This window comes from Microtus oregoni, unplaced genomic scaffold, assembly GCF_018167655.1.
Source record: "Microtus oregoni isolate MIOR12 unplaced genomic scaffold, Mior012 000004F_ref0000308, whole genome shotgun sequence".
NCBI lineage: Eukaryota > Metazoa > Chordata > Mammalia > Rodentia > Cricetidae > Microtus > Microtus oregoni.
The window spans coordinates 8,018,054-8,024,799 of record NW_024543063.1 but is presented as its reverse complement, the minus strand read 5'-3'; the positions used below and the strand labels follow the sequence as shown (position 1 = coordinate 8,024,799).

Below are 6,746 nucleotides of genomic sequence, written 5' to 3'. Positions count from 1 at the left end.
TATAGGCTGATGATTAGGTTTAGAATAGAACAAGAACAAATGCTGTAGTCACTATGATGTGACCAGGCTTGAAAAGGAGGAAGGATTTAGACAGGAAAAACAATAAAAGGACTGCTTTTTCCATCCAATAAAAATTCTAAATATTGAAATTGTTTCAGGTTGAAGGTATAACTTAATGGCAAAGTTCATGTTTTGCATGCGCAAGGCTCTACATTCCAATGCCCAGTAACAAAAAAAAAAAATGTTATTTCCAACTACAATTAATCTTACAGCATTAGTGCATCAAACCTCACATCTACAACAGAGACACAAGGGCTGTTTACCTATTACATCAGGAGTAATCGCTCAAGTCTTTGCCCTTCGGTGATTCCCAATTTCTTATGAGTGAAAATACACTTACAGATACCTAGAATCCCCCTTGAGGACCGCAGGCTCCTTGGAGGGAATCTATTGTAAGAAGGGTAGGCTATCAAGTACAAACCACTTATCCAAGTACTCAAATCTTTCCTAAACAGACTAATGAATTCACACGAACAGCCAGGGAAGATGTTTGTAAATAGGCATTTTTAACTCTTGGAATCAAACATTTTTCATGGGCGGGTAGTGTATAAGATTGGCAAAAGCTGGGATGATTAGAGCTCCTGGATCTGAATAGACGACACTGTACCCTCCAGGGCTCTGTAGACCACGGGCAGCACACTGTTCTTTATTTTGTCAGGAGGGGTTTTGGTTAGGAGCAAATCCATTTTTTGTAAAAATAAATAAATAAATAAAATAACAAGATTTGTCATCTGATCCGCATCGGGTCTTAGAGCTGGCGTCACATTTAGCAAATGTTTCACCTGTTCACAAGCTTCCTCAGGTCTACTCTTAAGTGAACTGGATCCTAAGTGTCTCAACTGCTCCAAATGTCTACTGAAACTCTTGTAAACACCCTGCTTGTGGACTTCAAATATAGGTTTCTCTTTATTAGAGACAGCATACATAACCGTTCTAAAGAATACATATTGCTTGCTAGCTCTCAGCTCATGGAGAGGATGTACTCAGGAGCCAAGTATTCAGGATGTGGAAGGCACAAAGATGTTAAGTTTGGGTCCCACTCTTCACAAGGAAACTTAGGCTCTTATTCAGAAAGATTGTTTGACACACAAAACTCAAAACCCATTATTTTTCAGGCTCCACTCTTATTCAAAATGACATTTTCAGGATTAACGTTTCCATAAACCATTTTCACACTGCTATGCAAAAGTGACAATCCTTACAATCCTAAACAAACCATACTTAGTTTCTACATCAAAATGTTTATAACCCTTAATGTCTGGAGATATTGAAGAGGGTAGATTTTCCCAGTTACCAAGAACATTGGCTAAACTGGCAAAAACTGGTTCTGTACAAAATGCCAAGCAATCCCTTGACTCTTCAAGGGATGCTGGACAGTAAGAAGTAGAGGGTGCCATAGCTGGGTGAGCTGCTGGACTCCTTGTTTTAAAGAACCCATGATTTGATCCTTTTCAAATTTTTGACATTTGTCAATCATCATTTTATCAAAGACAAAACAGCTACTTCCTGTTTTGTTGACTTCTTTGTGCTGTTAAAAAATCTTCCATGCCAGCCCACAGTCACCACTGGCAGTGTGTCAGCCAACATCAAGTTCCCTAGCAACAAGGTTTCCCATGACAGCACTAGTAACATCAGCTGTTACCTTTGTAACAGTGCTCTTCAATTTACTCAGCATGGACTCCATGACTGCAGTACTTGGTGGTTCAAGTTACCTAGCTCACCTCCTCACGTCTCCCAAGAATTCCTTCTTTTCCTCCTCCTCCTCCTCCTCCTCCTCCTCCTCCTCCTCCTCCTCCTCCTCCTCCTCCTTCCTCTCCCTCTCCCTCTCCCTCTCCCTCTCCCTCTCCCTCTCCCTCTCCCTCTCCCTCTCCCTCTCCTCCCTCTCTCTATGACAATGAGACATATCTGCTCCTGACAGCAACAATCTACTTAAGAGAAGATAATGGGCATCAAAGAAACTCCACATGGAATTGTACTTTCTTTGTGGCAAAAGTAAGCCACTGGACAAGAAAATGCCCCTGTCTCGATGACTGGCAATATGTTGTCTTAATTGGACAAGCAGGAGACAAAAGAAAGTGACTGTCAAATATTGTCAAGATAAGGAGGAACAACCCTTCAGAATGTCATGCTTCACAGAAAGCTCTGTTGGATTTGCTAGACCTGTAGGCCGAAGATGGATAACTCAATGTTGCAGAGGAACTTTGGGTGACTTTGGTCCAGGCAGCCAGCTGTTTCTGTCATTACATTTTTTGGAAGTTGCTTGCTTGCACTTCCTGCTTAATCAATATTATTTCCTTTTGGGGGTCTCTGAGGTAGTTGAAGACTAGATAGTTATAGTTATCATCTCCTTTGTTTATGAAACTCAGAAAAGAGATTCACTAAAGAAATGTAAAGTACATAAGGTTGAAAGATATCAAAAGGTAGTTTTGAATGGTAATGCAAGTTATGATAGGAAGTAAATTAGGTACAAGGCTCTGGACTCACCAAGATAGAATAAATATGGAGTATTTTCTCTGAATTTGTCATATGCAAATGGCTAGGCATTGTTGATGTATTTGTTGCCTGTCTATATTGTATATAGTTATTGTACTTAAATATAATTTTTCTTACTAATTATAGCCTTTTATTTTAGACAAAAAGGAGACATATAGTGGCATTTCTATTGTATTTTAATAAACAAAGCTTGCCTGGTGATCAAGAGAGTAAAACAGCCACACTGGTCAGCCTTACAGCCAGGCAGTGGTAACACACACCTTTAATCGCAATAACCACACTAGTTACCATAGAAACAGGGCAGTGCGTGCCTTTAATCCCAGTGGTGCACATCTTTAATTCCGGAACTAGAGAGGATTGTAAAATGGGAGGAGACAGCTCTCAGACACAGTCTCATTCTGAGATTCCAGGAGGCAGGATGGCCATTTTGGACTGAGGTTGAGGTAAGAGTCAGTGGCTGGCTGCTTTGCTTTTCAGACCTTCAGGTTGAACCCCAACTTCGGTCTGAGATTTTATTAATCGTGCTTCACACATGTGCTTGGGCTGGTAGCCTTTGCAGGTGCATTGCCAAAAATGAAATCTGTTCTGGCTGCAGGCCGGATGCACAGGTCCTTCCTGTGGGATGCTGCGTGGGAGAGCAGTGATGAGGACAATCCTGACCAATCTTTCCAACTGCTCTCCTAGTGATAGAAGGGCAGTGTGGGGGTTATGTTTTGGTGTGATAAAATGAGCGTTTGTCTCTGTTAGTGCCTTTTCTAGGGCTGTGTTGTGTGTGTGTGGTTGTGTGCCCTGACCCACTGCACAGAATCTCACAACACTCTGAATTCCTCCCACGGGCTGGGCCACCATCCTTAACAGCTAATGGGCACTTAGGAAAGTGGGAGAGTAAGAGAGCCCCCTTACAGCCTTGACAGAAATTTCAAGTTATTTTAGTTTGGGAGTTTTGTTTATTTTGGTGTGGTTTTGTTTGTTTAATTTATTTATTTTTACAAGTTCTTACTGTATATTACTGGCTAGCCTGGAACTACATAGATCAGGCTAACCTCAAACTCAGAAAGCCATCTTGGCAAAACTTTCTAAGAACAGAATCCAAACAGTCACCAAGCAATGTCACATTCTAAAACATATATATTTATATATATATACATATATATATATACATATATATATATATATGTCTCATTGCCCCAACAGCCCTGGTTATCTTAGGTTTATAATGCCACCTGTTATGGCTACATCTTAATAGAAGAACATAACTTTGAAGGCAGCCAATAGCAACTGTGCCTCTTTCTTTCTTTTCTTTTTTCTTTCTTTCTTTCTTCCTTCCTTTTTTTTTTTTTTTTGGTATGTCTCTTTGCCTGATGGCACTAGAAACAATAGACACACAGAGGCATGCAAAGCCTGTGGAAAGGCTGTGGAAGACCACAATAGGAGAATGCTTATGTTGCATGCAAAAGTGCCGAGTTCAAACTCCAGCACCACAGACACAAAGTTTATTACAAAACTACAGATAGTCGGGCAGTGGTGGCACAGGCCTTTAATTCCAGCTCCTGGGAAGCTGAGACAGGGTGATCTTAGTGAGTTCAAGCCAACTTGGTCTACAAGGCAAGTTCCAGGACAGCCAAGGTTGAAAAACCCTGTCTTGAAGAAAACAAAATGAAGAAAGGAAGGGAAGGAAGGAAAGCAACCATGGATAAGCCAGGCACAGTGGTGTACCCCTTTAACCCCAGAATTTGGGAGATAGAGACAGGCTGATCTCTATGAGTTTGAGGTCAGCCTGGTCTTTGGAGAGTTTCAGGACAAGCAGATCTATACACGAAAATCTTGTCTCAAAAAACAAAACAAAGAACAAACAAGAAAACAGAACAAAGTAACAACAAAAAAGCAACCACAGATACCTAGGAGTTTACTAGGACTAAAAAGACACAAAAGCACAAAGGATACAAAGACACAGGCCTTTTAAAGTTTATGAAAAATTCTAAAAGACACAAACATCTTAAAGGGTGCAAAGACACAAAGTGTGTAAAATAGATTTAAAGTAACACAAAGACAAAAGCTCTAAAGTTCTTTTCTTTCTGGTCTCTTCAGTGGCAGTCTGTCCTTTTGCCTTGCAAACCTCCCTCTTCAGGATTTCTTTCTTTCCAGTCAGGTAATTTATTGACAGGAATCAGGCAGAGACCCATTAAATAACTGTTCCCTTATGAAAACTAGAATTCTAACCCAGGCCTTTGATGTCAGCATTTATACACAGTACTGGTTCACGACAATCATAACCTTCTTGTATGTGTTTTAAAGCAGGGTTTAAGTTGCATTTATTTTTTTTACCAATTTTTAATAGATATTTTTATTAACTCTGAGAATTTTATAAGATGTACTAGGATCGTTTTCACCTTCAGCTCCTCTGAACTATTCCAAGATTTACTCCCAGCTCCAGACACCCCTAGCATCTTGCCCTGTTTACTTTTTCAATAACCCACAGAGTCCAGTTTGTGCTACTCATATACTCCAGAGTGTAGGGCCATTGTATGGAGTGTGGCTAACCTATAAGGAGCCACGACCTTAAAAGATGTGATTCTCCCTCCCTCAGAGCCATTAACTGTCAATAGCACCTTAATTGGAAGTAGGGGTGTTTATGAACCCCTTTCCTCGCCATGTTGGAATGTTACCTGGCTTGTCTTGGGCAGGTCTTGTGTAGATAACTACAGCTGTAGCAAGTTCCTAAGTTCAGTCAGTGTTCGTGTCATATACAGAAGGCACTGTTTGGCTATGGATATCTCCAACCTTGGCTCTTAAAATCCTTCTGTCCTCCTCTTCCACAAAGATCCTTGAGCCTTCGGTACGGGATGATATATATGCTCCATTTGTAGCTGAGAGCCCCACTGACACTTATTCTCTGTACTTTGATCAGGTCTGAGTTTTTGTGTTAACCACAGTCTACGGCACAAAAGAAACTTCTCTGACGAGGTCTGAGAGCTTCTGTCGGCAGAGTGGTAAGTTCACCTCTGGGGCCTGTGGGTCCTAGAATCAAATGTTTAGATTAGTATTTATATGAAATACCTATTAGAATTCAGGAAACTAAAAGGGGACCATTGGAGTGAAGAATGATTTTTAGGGAGGGGGAACAGTAGAACACAGCTAAGGATGATGAAAAATATATATATATTTTATAAGCCTCGTGTGTGTGTGTACTGTTTATTTAAAAGAGTTTAATGGAGTTTTTACCTGTAGTGCTTGAATAAGAATGTCTCCCAGAGGCTCAGATATTTCATCCCCAGTTGGTGGCACTGTTTTGGGAGGTTTGGGGGTGTGACCTTGCTGGAAGAGTTACATCCCTTGGGACTGGCTTTGAAAGTTATTCTGGACACTCATTCTTATGACTTTTTCTTGTGGGTTCCTTTCAGTTTTTATGAAAACAAGAGCTTCATTTTGTGTTTACACATAGTATTTGGCCAAATTGTCTAAGGACAACATGAACATTATAGAATCAAAATGGAGTAGCGTGTTGACAAACGCTAGCCATCAATCAATTAATACAGGAAGTTCTGGAGATGATCTCACCCTCGTGCTGGATAACAAAGTATGTCAGCACTACAGTCTTATACAAAGGCTACCTTACACAGAAATACTTCCGCAAGGGCATACAACCAACAACTGTCTATTAACCTTGGAAAAATGCCAGCCTTTTACTGAATCGTGTAGGCAAGGATTATTTCAAACGATCCATGTGATCCTTCTTGTGTTTGTTGACTTAAGAAAACCTCCTCTTGCCCTGTCCACTTTGAATGTGCTCCCAATTTGTCCCAACATTGGTCATCTCATTGCAATCTTTTTCCATATGATTGGAGTCTCTCTGTCTCAGTCTCTATCTGTGTGTGCGCATGTGTGTCTTCTAGTTAGTGTGGCCATGACAACCAATGCAGCTGACATATATAAGAGCAGCCTGGGAATCAACTGGGTCTTGGAAGATTTATTAGAAAGCAAAGGTATGAGTCACACCGAGTCTTCAGGAAATATGGACCGTGCTAGCTCATCCAACAAAGGCTATTATAGGAAACAAGTCCAACTAAACCCTCCTTGCCAGTGGACATGCTGACTAGCTTTGGGCAGGTGTGTGTAGGGGGGCTCATGAGACTTCCTGAGTCGCTGGCTCTGTGCTTCACCTGCTGAAGGAGAGTGCTGACCTCATCCCCCTA

General features: G+C 41.0%; 1 pseudogene; it reads right to left on the bottom strand.

The window, feature by feature from the left end:
* Positions 1-632: 632 nt before the first annotated feature.
* Positions 633-1,744, bottom strand: LOC121446909 (annotated as a pseudogene).
* Between the last annotated feature and the right edge of the window lie 5,002 nt (positions 1,745-6,746).